Source organism: Myotis myotis, unplaced genomic scaffold (assembly GCF_014108235.1).
Source record: "Myotis myotis isolate mMyoMyo1 unplaced genomic scaffold, mMyoMyo1.p scaffold_m19_p_1, whole genome shotgun sequence".
Lineage (NCBI taxonomy): Eukaryota > Metazoa > Chordata > Mammalia > Chiroptera > Vespertilionidae > Myotis > Myotis myotis.
This window is the reverse complement of record NW_023416313.1, coordinates 199,276,724-199,294,963: the sequence shown is the minus strand read 5'-3', so window position 1 is coordinate 199,294,963 and position 18,240 is coordinate 199,276,724.

Here is an 18,240-nt window from a genome sequence, read left to right as displayed (position 1 = left end):
CTTCCCATGGGCCCTAGGGGCACAGCAATGAGGTCAGTGGTTCCTCCTGACACACAGTCCTCATTCAGCAGCAGGTGTTACGGGTTCTGTCTCTCCACACTTCCCAGTTCTTTCCATCCAAATCCTGGGGCCGTAATTTGGAGCTGTTGAGAGATGTGGCACCGACAGCCCTGGCATCCACCTTCCACTTGCAACAAGCTGTGGCAACCTCATCTCCCCGCACCACTGCCCCCACGAGGGGGGCAGGTATTGAAGGGGTGATGAAGGGGAGCCTTCCTGCCTCCTTTGCCATGAACTGTCCCCTCAGCGCCAAGCAGCACAAAATACTTCGGGGAATATCAGCATTCGGCAGAGCCTCTGAGCCTCTCTAGTCCATGCCTTGACTCTAATAACAACATTTAGAAGATAAATAAGTAAACTAAACACAAAACTGAGCTGTGGGTGCCATGTATGTCTGTATGTCTGTAAAATGTAATGAAATGGTGGTGGTGTTAGAAGCAAAGCATGAACATGAGAGCTCAACAGGGAGAAGCAAACCCCCTTGGAAAAAGCACCTTGGCCTTGTGGGTTTGTCCCAGGCAGGGCTCTGCGCTGCACGGGAGTGGGAGGGGAGGGCGGGGCTTTGCAATCAGGCTGCTACTTTCAGCTGCATCAGGACAGCAGTTTCTTGAATCCTATCCTGAGGGACAGGAGAAGTTAAAGAGCCCTTAGAAATTTAAACCAGGGCTATAGCAGTGTTTCCCAGAACCAGTGACTCAGGATTGCTCACCTGGACACCTTCCCCATCCACAGCCACGCCCTCACCGCCCCCAGACACACACACACACACACACACACACACACACACACACACACGTCCAGTTACGGAGCAGAGCATAGGAACTTAGAAATATTTTTAGACTAACCTTTGAAGACTCAAAAGAAATTTAAGTCTATTTTCAAGTCTAGGCCTGGCTGTGGTGGGCCCTGGTCCTACTGCAGTCCCTCTCCCGACCCACACAAGCCCTGGCCAGGCTGGTAACAAACTACCCCAGACAGTTCAGGAAAATGGATCCACTCCCAGCATTCCATTTTATGAGAAACACATGACTCCTTTCTCGGACTTGGCGGGCGCCTCCAGAAATCCATCCTTGTCCCTTCTTTGTTCCAAAGCAAACACTTGTCTTGGCTTCTGTTCTCGTGCCCAGACAGGCTCAGCAGGAGCAGAGCTCCTGAGCCCAGAACCTGGGTCTGGAATGGAACTTAGCCAACACAGGTGAGCTGTGGACACAGTGGTGAGGCTGCTTCCATAACAAGCAACCAGACTTACGCATCCACATAACTTTGTCTCCTTCCAAACAGGCCGCTAGGCAGGCCATAGATTTACCTCAAGGGTGACGATGATAACAAGGCATCAACACTGGTGGAGCATTGGCCAAATGGCAGACTCTGCTAAGAGCTTTATGAGAATTTCCCATTGGACCCTCATAGCCCTCTTAATAGACGAGGAAATCGAGGTTCAGAGAGGTCACGTGTGTCACTCCTGGTGGCAAAGCTGGGAGTGGAAGCCTGGCCCAGAGCTCTCCACTCCAGGGTTAGAATGACTCCAGAACTCGAAATGAATGTTGTCCTATCAGATCCTGACCAATGGTGTGAGGAGTCACCTTCATTCAGGTTCAACCAGGGAAATCAGGAACTTTCACTTCCTAATGTCATTCAACTCTCACCACAGTGAGGCGTGTGGGTAATCCTCGCAACTGGCTTAGGGAAGAAGCCAGGGTGCTCAGAGAGGTTAAGGAACTTGCTGTAAGAGCCAACGCAGTCCAGCCTATGTGGCTCAGTGGTTGAGCATTGACCTATGAACCAGGAAGTCACAGTTTGATTCCTGGTCAGTGTACATGCCTGGGTTGCAGGCTCAGCCCCCCTAGTGGGGGGTATGCAGGAGGCAGCTGATCAATGATTCTCTTCCATCATTGATGTTTCTGTCTTTCCCTCTCCCTTCCTCTCCCTAAAATCAATAAAAAGTATATTTAAAAAATAAATAAAAGAGGCAACGCAGTAACTCTTGGATTTGATTTTTGGAAGCAGCCAAAAGCTATTTTGAGCGAAGTCTTCTAAACTAGGTACTTCATCCCGTTTGGCAGTATTAGACGCGTTCAATATAAATTTACGCATGACTGATCATCTTGTGTGGTTCATAGGCTGGTCATGAAGGCCATTCCAGAAGAGGCATTGCAGGAACAGTTAGAATTTTCCTCCTAGTCTTGAACCCAAACCCGCCTCCTTGTAATTTGCTCCTGTGGCTCCTCTTTGCATTGCAGAGCCACATGGAATTGTCCTCATCACTACCCCTCTCCCTGCCCCCTCACCCCCTCCTCCCCCCGCCCACTCCATCCTAATAAGCTTCATTATCTAGTGGCCAAGTCGGCAGACTGGAAGCAAATTAGAAAAGATGGACATGCACTGTAGACGTTTCTAAGTTCCCAGTTCCCCGGTTTTACACCTAGAGAGTCTCATTCTATAGGCCTGGCTTTGGGCCCGGGCATGGTTGTGTTTTGAAGTTGAGCAAGCGACTCTAGCCAGGATTGAGAACCACTGTGCTCAGAAGAGAGTGTAAGCGCGGAGAGGCTGGGTAACCAGCCCAAGGTGTCACAGGAACCATACCCTAGAGCTGGGCTTCGAGCCCCCACCCACCTGCCCTTCCCTTCCTCTGGGCACACCCACCCTCCTGACCCAAATGGGGGCCCCTGAGCGTGGGGTGCCAGCAGGGATGAGGGGTGGGGAATAGGGTTTGGTGGTCTCTGCAGTCTGCCCAGTTCTGAAGGTGTTGCTCTCGCCCACAACAATGTTGGATTCCTTGTGACAAAGGCATCTGCGTGGGACGTGCTGTCTGGAATGCTGCAGACATGCTCTGGGACCCCTGAGAGCCGACTCTGCTTAGCCCCCACACAAGGACATGGCCCCGGAGTCAGGTCCAAACCAGGAGAGGACATGTTCATGAACATGCTCTTGGCCGGCACTTAGATGGTTAAAAAGCACATTCTTCTGGAACTATGGCGTAAGCCCTACTTTCATCCAGCCTTACAGGGATGGTGTGGGTGAGCGTCACACCCATAACCTTTAGTTGGGTGTGGCCAGGCCTTGCCTGGGTCCCTCTCTCTGTGGCCCCATATTTCAGCCTTTCTAGTTGTCTTTTTTCTTAATCCTAAAGTTCCCCAAGGTGCTCAGGTCCTGGCTCTCCGTTAGCTTTTTGCTACTAACAGAAACATTCTTCTACTTGCTACTTCCCTTACCTTTTCCTCTGTGGCTGTCCCCACCCCTTTCCCTCAACTCAAGGACATGCTTTATCTTGGAAGCAACAGAGGAAATTTCAGGCCAAGAACAAGGCGCAGGTATAGTGAGAACTCAGCTGACCACCATCTATACACCTGAACATAAATGAATTGCTTCTACACATTCAAATTCATTTGGTGCATCTTCAAAATACCCTTGTGGGATGGTTAATTTTATGGGTCAAGTTGACTGGGCCACAAGCGCCCAGCTATTTTGTCAAACATTGTGGAGTTTCTGTGAGGGTGTTTTTTAATGAGGTTAACCTTTCAATCAGTAGACTGAGTGAAGCAGATTACTCTCCTTAATGTGGGTGGGCCTCATCCAATCAGTCGAAGGCCTGAATAGAACAAAAATAAAGCGAATCCTTCTTTGAGTAAGAGGTGATTCTTTCTGCCTGATGGCCTTCAAACTGGGATGTTGGCTTTTTACTGCATTTGGACTTGAACTGAACTGAAACATTGGCTCTTCCGAGGTCTGGAGCCTGGTGGCCTTTGGACTGGAACTACACCATCAGCTCTCTTTTAAAAAAAAAAAAAAAATCAAAAAATCTTTTTATTGATTTCAGAGAGGAAGGGAGAGAGAGAGAGAGAGAGAGAGAGAGAGAGAGAGAGAGAGAGAGAGAGAAACATTAATGATGAGAATCATTGATCAGCTGCCTCCTGCATGCCCCTTACTGGGGATTGAGCCCAAAACCCAGGCACATGCCCTTTACCGGAATCAAACCCAGGACCCTTCAGTCCGCAGGCCGATGCTCCATCCATTGAGCCAAACCAGCGAGGGCCACCATCAGCTCTCTTGATTCTCGGGTCTTCAGACTCAGATTAGAACCACACCATTGGCTCTCCAGAGTCTTCAGTTTACTGACTTTGCAGATCTTGGGACTTGCCCACCACCTCAATCACATCAGACAACTCCTCATAATAAACCACTTCCTATATATTCATCCTATTGGGTCTGTTTCTTTGTTTGCTTTTAAAATTAACTCTTTATTATTGAAAGTATTACATATGTCCCCCCTGCCCCCCATTGATGGTTCTGTTTCTTTGGAGGACCCTGACTGACACACCTTGCCTCAGAGATCTTGTTAATATCTCCATTTTGCAGATGGATAACATGTTTCAGAGTCAAAGCCACCATACCCACTCAGGTGTCCACTGCCCTGCCCTCTCCAGCAGAGCTGTTTGGATCTTGCTCATTCTAGCTCTGCTCTCCTCCTCCCCTCCTTTCTGCCCAGGTCTTTGTTGTCCAGGTGGAAGCCCCATCTTCACCCCCCTCCTCATTGGGACCACCATATGCCTGGATCTAGGATCTGTGAGTCCGCCCTGGGGAAGCGATATTCATGGGGGAGCTAAACACATTCACTGGCCTTTCCTGGCTCTGCAGTCACTTCCCTTTTCAACTGTTGCAAATATTTCAGAACCCACATATTCCAGTTGGTTGTTAAGCCACACCATTGTTTTGGAGAGAAAGGCTATATTTCCTGGAGACTGTCTTTCTCATCTCCATTTCTTTCCCCACCTCTTTGTACATTCCTTTCTCATTCCAGATAATCTCCCCCAGCCTGTGGGTTTGTTTCTAAAACAGTTCGGGTGTTTGGCCTACATATTTTGACCTGCTACGATTCCAAAATGTTTTGGAGATATCTAGGGAGTAGGCTAGCTTCTTCTTGGCTTGGTTAGGCTGGGTACTTTTGGTATGACAACAAATGTATTCTGAATTTTAGTGGGAAAAGAGAGAGAGAACAAAGGAGGGGGAAGAAAACAAGAAAGAAACCAATAACCCAACAACCAAGTTTATAAGTGTGTTACGGTAATAGTTCCGCAAGAACAGCCTGTTCTTGCAGATAACTGTACCTCCAGCCAACCAGGAGCAGGGGCACCAATAAGCACAGCAAGCCATGTACCAACTACATGATTATAGTTATCCAGTTGTGTCTTTTGGATTTTCATCCTTAGTATTTGAAAACACTTCAATACAGTTACCCTTAATATTTCTTCTTCGTGCCCTGGTCCAGTAACTCAGTTGGTTAGAGCGTCATCACAATACACCAAGGTTGTGGGTTCTGTCCCTGGTCAGAGTACATATAAGAATCAACCAGTGAATGCATAAATAAGTGGGTCAACAAATCGAAGTTTCTCTCCCCCTCCCTCCAATAAAAAAATAAATAAATCCTTCTTCCTTCTGGGCATTTAGAACAGCGGTTCTCAACCTGTGGGTCGTGACCCCTTTGGCAGTCGAATGACCCTTTCACAGGGGTCGCCTAAGACCATCCTGCATATCAAATATTTACATTACGATTCATAACAGTAGCAACATTACAGTTATGAGGTAGCAACGAAAATAATTTTATGGTTGGGTCACAACATGAGGAACTGTATTTAAAGGGCCAGAAGGTTGATAACCACTGATATAAAGGAATGGGTCAGTGAAGGAACTTGCTCAGTATTAAGGTGGGGGACAAGAAGATCTTTGAAGCCTGAGCATTGTCCTCCCTGAGGCTTCTCCTCAAGGCTAGGGCCTGGAATTAGAGGGAATGTGCCAACGTGGAGTTAGAGGGAATGGTGGAAAGAGGGACCTGAAGAAAAGGCCTATGGGGTGATCCCGGAGGTCCAGGAGGTAATGGCCCAGAGCCCTCTAGCCCGCTGGTTAAAGAACCATTTAGCCATGAATAATTACCCTGGCTGTTATTTGTGTCTGTAATAACAGCCATAACAATGGATGCTGCAAAGGTCAACCCAAGGGCTGCTGTTGCCTAATGCTTTTAGTAAGGGTTGGAGGCGGAAATGAGTTGATGAAATTTGCTGTTGATCCAAACACGGCTCAGCTGGCCGAGGCGGTGGAGGCCTGCGAGAAACTCCAGATGGACTCCATCTTCTCTGGGTCCCAGGCAAGGGTGGCAGCTAAAATTTAACTTGAACACATTCAAGGCAAGACACTTGGAGTGAAAGCTCATCTCTGCTTCTTCTATGATGCAGGGCCAGGGTGGAGCTCGAGAGGCTGCGGCAGGGCACAGAGACTGGGCACTCACTCAGCTCAGGGCAGAGGCCCAGCTTAGTCCCCAGAGCAAGCAGCACGCCAGTGGAGAGGGGCTCTGGGCTCCAGCCCCCTGGGCAGCTGCTGGACCCCCAGGGGGTCTGGGCTGCCCCTTTCTGTCTGGAGTCGCATCAAATCCCACCTGGCATTCATTGGTGAAATCTCAGTACCTCCACCTCTTCATCCTACATTACAAAAGGAGGCCCTGCCCTGGCTGGGTAGCTCACTTGGTTAGAGTGTTGTCCTGCTATGCCAAGATTTCGGGCTTGATCCCGAGTCAGGGCACATACAAGAATCAACCAATGAGTGCATAAATAAGTGCAACAAAAAATTGATGTTTCTCTCCCTCCCTCTCTAAATCATCATCATCATCATCATCATCATCATCATCATCAATCAAAACAACTTAAAAAGAAAAGGAGGCCCTGAGAGGTGGGGAGAACTCCCACAGGCACCCAGTTAGATGGAGGCTGAACCAAGACCAGAAGCTGGAGCCCTTGGCTTCCAGTCAGAGTATTTCCACTCCATTTTGTCTGCAGGCCCCACCCAGCCAGTGGCAAGTAAACACCAGCTGGAGCTGGTGGGGGATGGAGAACCTGTGGGCCCACCCAGTTCACATTTATGTCAGTCACACCTTCCAACAAATGCATATCAAGCACTTATCATAACTCATGCACAGTTATGTGGGAGGGATAAGGGCATGGAGTTTGGAGTCATGCCTCAGTCATTCAGTCCCTCTGAGCCTTGATTTCATGAAAATGAGCAACATTAATCCCGGTGCCTACCACATATAGTGAGGACTCCATGAAAGGTGGCTATACAAGATGGGGCTGGGACCCCAAGAAGTCCTTGGTCTCTCAGGGGAGCCAGATTCGTCAATAAGCGTATCTAGTGTGTATAGATGGGGTGGTTTAGGAGGACAGGGGTGAATAACATGGGTGCTCTGCTGCTTACCAGCCTCTCAGAGGAGCCTGAATCTTCCTATTGTAAAATGCGATACTATAATGAGCTCGTGCATTCAGGGTTATGGATTTATGGATTGGACAAAATAAATATGAAGTGCCTCATGCTCAGGGGGCATCAACAAAGTGGTATCATTTGGGGGGGGGGTGAAGTCAGAGAAATCTTCACAGAAGAGATGACATTTGAATTGAGTTTTGAGCGATGAACAGAACTTTACGGGAGAACAGCATGGACAAAGGCGTGCAGCAGGCAGCCGATCAATGACTCTCTCTCATCATTGATGTTTCTATCGCTCTCCCCGTCTCCTTTCCTCTCTGAAATCAATAAAAATATATTTTTTAAAAAAGGATGTTACCAAAACTCAGATCCTCGTTACCTCTTAAATCTGTGCTCCTCTGCATGGCTTTTGGGGCAGATTCCATGTGGTAGCTCCTGAAAGCCACAGGCTCATATCAAAGCATCCTTACTGCTGGGATCTCCAGGGGAAAGGACTGTGAGCCTCTCTCCCAGGAGTGCCTGCAAGAGTCTCATTGTGTGGCATTCATTCTGATTGGGTCCCATGCCTATTCCTAAACCAATTATTGTGCTCTAATTGGCCAGGCCCATCATTAGCCCAGCCCTGGTGGTTAGGGGTGGAGTCAACTCTACCTGTGCTACAGATTGGCTGAGGCAGGGGAGGTACCCCCCTTGAGGAAAATCCTAGAGGTACTGTTGCCAGGAGGGAAAGAGTTGCTGGGCAGTGAAACAGCAGAAAACTATTAAGCCCACGTCAGTATTGTATTGTTCTGTGTGTGTCTCATGTGCACTATTCCACACTAGCCACCTGACCTCCTGGCTGTTCCTTTAATACTTTTGCTTCTTCATCTATTTAGGTCTTAAATGTTACCTTTTCAAGGAAGGCTACCCTGAACACCTCATTTATAAAAAAAAAAAAAAAAAAAAAAAAAAAAAGGAACTGTCCTCCACTTCTATTATCCTCTATAATAAAAGCATGGTATGCAAATTGTCCCCTCAACTGGGAGTTCTTCCGGGAGTCTGACCAGGGGGCTGGGCCAGCCGGGGGCAGGGAAGGAGTACCCAGCCAGCAGCCGGCAGCTGCTAGGGACCCTACCAGTGCGCGAATTTTGTTCACTGGGCCTCTAGTGATTTATAATAAGAAATATATTTGGTCTCCATTTCTGGCTTGGAGCTCCTAAAACCCTTGAAATGTCCTAAATGATAAGAGCAGTAAAGGTGCCTTGATAGTCATAACAAAAACATTCAGTCACACCTGAGTTTATGTTAATAAGGTGACTTGGAAATAGGGTCACCTAAGGATGGGGCAGGGGAGCCAACCCTGTGTTGCAAGGTCAGGACTTTCAACCCCACCTCCTGCGCCCCGCCCCCCCCCCCCCCCCCCCCCGCCCCTGACCTCCAGAGAAGGAAGAGGGGTTGGAGGTTGGATCAATTGCCAATGGCCAATGACTTAGTCATTTCTATGTAATGAAACCTGAGTAAAAACCCAAAAGGACAAGGTTCGGAGAGCCTCCAGGTTGGTGAACAGGCGGCGATTCCAGGACAGTGGTGCCTTTCCACCTTGCCACATGCATTTCTTCCATCTGTTCCTGAGTGACATCCTTTTATAACAAACCCGTAATCTAGTCAGTAAAATGGTTCTCTGGGTGCTGTGAGCTGCTCTAGCAAATTAATCAAACCCAGGGAAGGTGTGATGGGAGCCTCCTATCTACAGGGGGTCAGTCAAGCACAGGTGACAACCTAGACTTGCATTTTAGCTGGCGTCTCACGTCTTAGACTGAGTCCTTCACCTGTGGAATCTGATGCTATTTCCAGGTAGATAGTGTCAGAAATGAATTGAATTGTTGAACACCCAGCTGGTCGTCAGAGAATTGCATGATAGTGTTGGAAAACCCATATATTGGGTCCCCATACTCTCTATTCCCTTTTCCTGTTTTACTTTTTTCCTAAAGAGAGTCATATTGTTTTCATCATTTATTTATTGGAATATAAGCTCCACAGGACAAGGATTTTTGTCCATTCTGTTTACTGCTACACCCTCGATGCCCAGACAGTGTCTGACACGTAGTAGGTACTCAGTCAATAATGATTGGATGAATGAATGAATGTTCACAGCCATTCTGTGGAGTAGGTGGATGAAGGTGATTCTCTTTCGGTTATAGATGAAGACATGGAAACTTGAGAGAAGGATCCTGCTGGCAAAATGATTAAAAAAAAGCTGTAGGCCCTAGCTGGTTTGGCTCAGTGGATAGAGCGTCGGCTTGTGGACTGAAGGGTCTCAGGTTTGATTCCGGCCAAAAGCACATGCCTGGGTTGCGGGCTCGGTCCAACATGCAGGAGGCAGCCAATCAATGATTCCCTTTCATCATTGATGTTTCTATCTCTCTCTCCCTCTCCCTTCCTCTCTGAAATCAATAAAAATATATTTAAAAATAAAAATAAACAGAGCTGTGGCCAGTGGGGTTCAGTTGGTTGAGCACCGTTCCATGCACCAAAAGTCCCCGGTTTGATTCCTGGTTAGCAGGGCACATGCTGGGTTTTCGGGCTCAATCCCCAGGAGGGGCCATGCAGGAGGTAGCTGCTCGGTGTTTCTCTCTCACATCAGTGTTTCTCTCTATCCTTTCCTCTCTCTCTAAAATCAATAAGAATAGATATATATTTAAAAATAAAATGATTAAAAAGAAAAGAAAACTTTTTGGCCCTGGCCAGTGTGGCTCAGTTGGTTGGGCATCTTCTTGTGTACCAGGAGGTTGCTGGTTCAATTCCTGGTCAGGGCACACGCCCGGTTTTGAGTTTGATCCCCTGTGGGAGTCTACAGGAATCAGAACATCGATGTTGTTCTCTTACCTCAATGTTTCTCTTTCTCCCTCTCCCTTATTCTCTCTCTGAAAAAAAATCAATAAACTACTTAAAAATGTTTTTATTTTACATTTTAATTATTGAGTACTAATGAGAAAACATCAGAGGGGACTTAATGCATTACAGTGTGTTCCCTCCAAGTGAGGTTAAACGGTGCCCTGATGAAGTGGTTCAAATAGAGAATGTGGTAGGAGAATTGAGTCATCCTCTGGCACTTGGTAATATGGGCACCCTGAGAGCAAAAGAACCACCTGCTCTGGTCAGAACTTCAATCTTGCTGGGAGTAGCCGTTTAGGTTCAGCAAAAAAAAACCCAAAACAAAACAAAAAAACAACAGTTGCATTTAAATTAATATGACTAATTTGAATCTTACTGATTTTATAGTTTCTTTTAGAGTTTGTAAGCTTGTTTGGATTGTAAACCTAAAACCCTAAGAAGTTTGTACCTAGTTTTTTATGTCTTTGCACATGTAAGGAACATTGAAACAAAAATTAGGTAACTTTGTGAGAATTTGTGTCCTTTCTGAAGGAACCTGCTTAGCATTGAAGATTGAGAAGGTTGTTTCAGGAGACTCAGACCCTCTTGTCAGGGACGTGCCTGAGAAAGATGTGAGAACAGGTCTCAGCGTTTGAAGACCATCTGGTGAACCCAGCCTCGTGGCCCAGGGGTTGAGTGTTGACTTATGAACCAGGAGGTCACGATTTGAATCCTGGTCAGGGTCGATTCCCAGTCAAGGCACATGCCTGGGTTGCCAGCTTGGTCCACAGCAGGGGGCGTGCAGGAGGCAGCAGATCAATGATTCTCTATCATCATTGATGTTTCTCTCTCTCTCCCTCTCCCTTCCTCTCTGAAATCAATAAAAAGATATTTTTTAAAGATAGTCTGGTGAGTCCAGCCCTCTCATTTTGCAGATGAAGAAACTGAACCCCAGTGAGCTCAGGTCTCACTCAGGGCTTTTTCTCTGCCACCCAGATGGGATACCTGCTCCCAAAAGCTACCCCATTATATCCATGGAAGTGACCTGGGCAGGCCTCTAGGATTGAGCTTCTGTGAAAAGCCAGTGGGAGCCAGTTGCTATTGGGAGGGGTGGGTGATGGGTGGGGCTGGAATTAATCAGACTCCCCTGCAGTTTACTTACTCCCCCAGCCTGGAATCTGCCTGCCAATTCCCAAAGGGGGTTGGGGGGGAGGGGAGTGTCCTACTCTACAGGAAATTCCCAGCTGTGATTTGGGTGTTTTTGCTCTGGTGTTTGCTGGGAAGTACAGTTAAGTGGAGGAGAGGTCTCCGCCCTCCTGGAGGGCTTATGTTGGGCAGCTATCAGGTATGACGATCTCTTGCTCACAGAGCTGACCTCTGGGTACTATTCTGAGGTGAGAGTTCTAAGGCCCCTGCCCTAACATTTGGGGCAGAGATTTATGCAAAAAGATGCAAAAGAAGGCACCAGACAGGCCCCGATGCTCCATCACCTGAGACCTAAGACCTTAGATTTAGGCAGAACATGGGAACCAAAGAGACTTTTCTGCCTCCTTCAGGTCAGTCTTTTTTCCTAGAGATCCTGCAAGAGGGAAACTGCCCGCTTCTTTCCTCCCCTGATGAGACTGTAGTTGGAGAGGCAGGAACTGGCCCAGACGCAAACAGCCTTTTGCTGGTGGAGGACTGAGGCCTGGTGAGGGCTGAGAGCTGCTGGCTGGACATAGGATTAGTGAGATGGCCAAGCTGATTTCTCCAGCACTGGCTTTTTGGGAAGTCAGAGGACTTAGGGAATGTTTAAGTATACTATGGTAAAGAACCAGCCTCCCAGGGACCCCCATGAGTTGATGGGGGAAACTGAGGTATGGAGATGGAATTTGATTAATGCCATTTTTTATTCAGCAAACATCCAACTAAAACACCTATTATGTTCTAGGCCCTGTGTTAGGCTCCGTGGGGGAGGCAGGAGGTGAGACCACATAGGGACAATAGGAGATAAAATGTGGACAAAGGACTACAATAAGACAGTGTCCTTATAAATGGTGTTCTATAGATGTGTGGGGGAAATCAAGTTCATGAATTAGATTGCTATTGGGACTGAAAACAAAATTGAGGTCTCTGGCCTTCTGAGCTAGAAACCCCCTAAACCAGTGATGGCGAACCTTTTGAGCTCGGAGTGTCAGCATTTTGAAAAACCCTAACTTAACTCTGGTGCCGTGTCACATATAGAAATTTTTTGATCTTTGCAACCATAGTAAAACAAAGACTTATATTTTTGATATTTATTTTATATATTTAAATGCCGTTTAACAGAAAAATCTACCAAAAAAATGAGTTTGCGTGTCACCTCTGACACGCATGTCATAGGTTTGCCATCACTGCCCTAAACCATAGTGATTTTCCCTCCCTGCTGGCCTTGTACATGCTTTTAGCTCTTAGGAAGAGCCCATAGGGAGTTTAGTACCTTTAGGCTGTAAGGTTAGAGGTTCAGGACTCAAAGAAGGAAATCCCCAGATCTCCAGGCTGGGAGGTCCATGTGCTTTTAGTTTCTAGAATCTAGATCCTACTTGTTTGTGTTTCCCACAGGGCCTTGCAGGATCAGTTATACACTATAGGGTAAGAAAAAGGAATTTATTAGCATTAAAATGGCCTGCTACCTGCCAGGTGCTGGCCTGGCACTCTACTTTTTTTATTTTTTTTGACTTTTAGAGATAGGAAGAGAGAGAGAGAGAGAGAGAGAGAGAGAGAGAGAGAGAGAGACAGAAAGAGACAGAGAGAGAGAGAGGAAGAGACATTGATCAGCTGCCTCCCACATGCACCCTGACCAGGGATCAAACCCACAACCTGGGTATGTATGTGCCCTTTGGTGTATGGGATGACACTCCAAACAACTGAGCCACATGGCACTCAGGCCAGGGCACACTCTACTTTTTATTTTATTTTTATTTTATTTTATTTTATTTTAATTGGTCTCAGAGAGGAAGGAAGAAGGAGCAAGAGCTAGAAACATCAATGATGAGAGAGAATCATTGTTCGGCTGCCTCCTGCACACCCCCCACTGGGGATCGAGCCCGAAACCCGGGCATGTGCCCTTGACCAGAATCAAAGCCGCATGCTTACACTCTATCCACTGAGCCAAACCAGCTAGGGCAGGCTCTACACTCTTTATGTCATTTCACATGTCAGTCCAATTCATTTTTATCACTCAGACTGTGCCTGTTGCTAACTATCTGTGGGATGAATGAATTCTAGGGGACGAAGCCAACGGCTGGTCCAGCTAGACCAGGAGGTTTGGGAGGACCAGTTCTTCTTTGGGTCTACCTGCATTCTGCTTGGCACGGAGTGGGTGGTGGATAAATACTCCCAGAATTCATAGATATAATGATCCCTCCTTCTTTCCCAGGGAAGTTAACCCACCCACCCCAGAGCTAGGTTCTTTCAACAGCAAAGCACCTGTGGGTTTCTGGGTGACTCATTTCCGGCTGGACTGGGGCAAAAGCAGCTGCCCTTCTGAGTGCTGGTAACTGATTGGGCTAGTCTCAGAGCTGCTGCTGATGAGTCAGGAATTTCTGTGTGTGTTTTTTGAAAAGCTTCAGAGGAAAGCCTGGCTGGTAGGGGAGAGTTGAGCAAACTGCTTGAGTCTCACATACCCACTGGCCAGTAGAATGGCAAGAAATCTACGTGAAATCCGGGTTCCTGTGTCATTACACCCAGAGAAATCCAAAGGATGGAAAAAGGCAGCAAAGACTGAGCCTCTGGGAAGAAAGGAGTCAGGATTGTTTCCAGAGAAGTCCTCTCATTTTCCTTCATGATCTTACCTCATTCCACTTTGGTTGCCCTGTGACCCCAGGGTTTTTCCAAAGAGCTGTTTTTTAAGCTTTTTATTGAAAATTCATATGAAATAGACCTGTTTCAGCTTCCCACCAAAGCAAACAGTCTCCCCAAACAATTATATGGAACATCTATCAAGCATCTGCCATCTATTCTAAGAGGGACAGGACCACACCTGTCTAGTTTGCTTTTACAGCATGGTGGTAGGCATTGGGCAGTTGCTTGATAAATATTTGTTGAGTGAATTAAATTTGGAGACCAGGAATTAAACCGTGACCTCCTGGTTCATAGATGGACTCTCAAACACTGAGCCACACCAGCAGGGCTACTCACCTATCTTAATGGCTAATTTTCTTCTTTAACTGACAGTATGAGGTGGTGGGAGGATGTAGAGCAACTGATATTCTTACACCCAGCTGCTTGGAGAGTAAATTGTTACAACTAATTTGAAAAACTGTTTGGCAATATATACTAAAATGAAGCATACCTACCATATGACCCAACAATTCCATTCCTAGGTAGATACCTACCAGAAAAGAATGCATATGTTCACCAGAAAAACACATAAAATGTTCACAGCAGTTTTATTCATAGTAGCGCCCAACTGGAAGCAATACAAATGCCTATCAATAGGAGAGAGGATAAATTACTTGGGATATACTTATCAATGAAATACTACATAGGAGGAAAAAAACCAACCAACCAACAAAACAAACAAACAAACAAACAAACAAACAAAAATTATCTACTAATACAAGCCACAACATAAACATATCTTATAGACTTTAAATTGAGTCAAAATCCAGAAACCAAAGTGTACATACTGTATAATTCCATTTATATAAGGTTCAAAAATAAGTGAAAATAATCATTGGTGATAAGAAGTCAGAAGCGTGGTTTCCTACGTGGACTGGGAGTATAGATTGGGAAGGGGCACGAGGAAACCTGAGATGCTGGAAATGTTTCATGTGAGTGCAGACGTGTAAAATTTCACTGAGCTTTGTGCTTAAGATTAGAGCACTTGTGTGTTACACCCCAATTAAAAAAAAAAAAGAATGGATGCTATAAACATGCATACACCTTAGCATCCCTAAAAAAGCAACACATTCAGTAACTGTTTCCTCTATAGACGGTGGTGTTCAAAGGGACTAGCATCACCAGTGTGATGGCCACCAGTGAGTTCTGGATCAAAAGATTGGTCCATCCTCCGGGGCCTCCTTCCTATTGAGAAGACAGGTCATCAGTTATTGCTTCAACCCACTCTCTTATCCTCTTCTTATACACCTGTGGACATCCTCACCATCCTTCCTTCCCTCCCCTCTCTCAGAACATGAGGGGCTTTCCTCTTCCTATTGGCCCATCCTTTAGCCTGCATCCTTGAACCCACATGGTCCTGTCTCCGCAAGAGCTTGGTGCCATCCCTCCATTTCTGCTGCTTACATTTTCAAGCTGTTTATCTCAACTGAATTCTTCCTCTCAGCCTACAAACAGCTCAAGTTTCTCCTGTTCTAAAAAATTCCTCCTTTGACCCCTAGTTCCCCCTCTAGCTACTGCCCAATATTTCCTCTTCCCTTCTATGTCCACAGTCTCCATTTATTCAGCTCCTAGCGTCTGAAACTCACAGCTTTGGCCATATTCCTAAAATTCCATAGACAAAGGTCACCAAAGAATTTCCAACGGTCACATCCAAAGAACACGTTTTAAGCTTTACTTTCCAGACTTCTCTCATTCCTCTCACTTTGAAAGTTCACTCCTTTGACTTTCACGGCACCATAGGTCAGGGTCTTCATGTTCACTCATCATTTCCTCTCTGTCTCACTCAGGGGTTCTGGTTCTTTAACGTCCCCCCCCCCCACCCCCCTTAAAATATGTTTTTTTATGTATTTTAGAGAGAGAGGAAGGGAGAGAGAGAGAGAGGGAGAAACATTGTTGTGAGGTTGCTTCCTGTAGGCACCCCACCCAGGGATTGAACCTGCAACCTGGGTATGTGCCCTGATCAGGAATCGAACTGGTGACCTTTTGGGGCATGTGACAACTCTCAATCAGCTGAGCCACACCGGCCAGGGCTACACTCCTCTTTTAAGTGCTGCTTTTCTGGGTTCTGTCCTTGGTCCTTCTCTGCTCCACTTAGGCATTCTCCATGGATATCTCATGGTGTCAGTACTACCCATATGCAGATGACTCTCAAATTTCTGTTTCCCCTGAGGTTGGGGTTATGCAGTCAACTTCCGTCTGGACAGCTGAAGCTGGACATTCTCAGAGCATTTTAAGTTCAATGTATTCAAACTCAATTCACGATTCCACTCCCAAACCTGAAATTCTTTTTTTTTTTTAAAGGTACTTTGAGCTTTTAATTATTTTTTGTTAATCCTCACTCAAGGATCTTTTCCCATTGATCTTTTAGAGAGGATGGAAGAGAGAGGGAAAGACAGAGAGAAACATCCATGTAGGAGAAACACATCGGTTGGTTGCATCCTTCATGCGCCCTGACCAGGGCCCAGGCCAGGGAGGAGCCTGCAACCAGAGTATGTTCCCTTGACTGGAATTGAACCCAGGCCTTTTGTCCACAGGCCAATGCTCTATCCATTGAGCCAAACTGGCTAGGGCGAACCTGAAATTCTTTATCTCAACTGGTTGTATTTCCACCAGATCCTCCAAACTAGGAACCCATGTGAAAACTAGATCTCAGCACTGTTGATAATTTGAGCTGGGACATTCTTTCTTGTGAGGAGATTATACTATCTACTGTAGGATGTTTAGCAGCATCCCTGGTTTCAATCCACTGGATGCCAACATTAACCTACCAATTGAGACAACAAAAAATGTCTCCAGACATTGCCAAATATCCCCTGGGGGGGGTGGTGGTGTCAAACTAACCTAGGGTTGAGGACCACTGGGTTAAAAGCATGGGTTTAGGAGCCACACATATCTGGGTAACTTTGGACTAGTTAGCTACCTCTTGGAGATTTGGTTGGTTTTCTCTTAAGATGGAGATAAGTCTCACCTCATAAGGTGAGCTTAAATAAGGTAATAGGGTAAAAGTGCATGGCCTGTCCCATATGGGACATTTGTTGAGAGCAACAAAGACTCCTCTCTCGTCCTCACATCCAAACTCCTATGCCTCTCAGTTTTATCTCCTAAGCCTACCCACTCTTCTTCATTTGCTATACACTCAACCTTCATGTTCCCTGGAATTCGTACGTTGAAATCCTAACCCCCAATGTGATGGTATTAGAGCAAAGCCCTCATGAATGGGATGAGTATCTTGATAAAAAGGACTCCAGAGAGTTCCCTGCCCCTTCTGCCACATGGGGACACAGTGAGAAGACGACCAGCTATGAACGAGGAAGCAGGCACTGAATCTGATCTTGGATTTCCCAGCCTCCAAAACTGTGAGAAATAAATGTTTGCTGTATAAGCCACCCAAGCTATGGTATTCTGTTATTGCAGCCCAGAAGGACCAAGCATTTTCTGTCTGGATTTTTGCAAGAGCTTTACTCCCCTCAGATCCACACTTCACACAGGTCTTCAAGGTCTGGCTGTTGCCCACATCTCCAGTCCCATCTCTCACCCCTCCCAGCCTTGAATTTCTAGTCTAACCACACCGAAATGATAAGCATTCCTTTTACACCGTGCAGTTTCCTGCCCCCGTGTATTAGCTCACACTGTTCCTTCTGCCTGGAATAACTTCCCACACTCCTCTTCATCTGGCTGACTCTTAGAGGCTCACGTGAATTTCACCTCCGCCCAAAAGTTATAGCTGGAGCTGCCTTTCCCATGCTGGGCTCATTATTCATTCCTCTGTGCTCTAGGTCCCCTGGTCAGATCTATTCCCTTGCATCTATCTCATTGCAGTATATACATTTTTAAAAAATATATTTTTTATTGATTGCAGAGAGGAAAGGGAGAGGGAAAGAGAGAGAGAAACAGAATGATGAGACAGAATCATTGATTGATGATCAAGCCCGCAACCTGGGCATATGCCCTGACTAGAAATCGAACTGTGACCTCCTGGTTCATAGGTTGACGCTCAACCACGGCGCCCGGCTGGCCCATTGCAGCGTATTTTTGTGTCTGTGTCTGTCTCTGCAGGGCTGCATAGGGCAGGGATTGTGTCTTTCACATCTACAAAACACCCTGACACACAGATGGTGCTCAGCAGATATTTACTGAGCGAATGAATGGATATAGCACCGTCATTACCCTCTATGTTAGGTTTAGAGCCGTCGTTTAGAAGTGGTTATAAAATAGTCCATA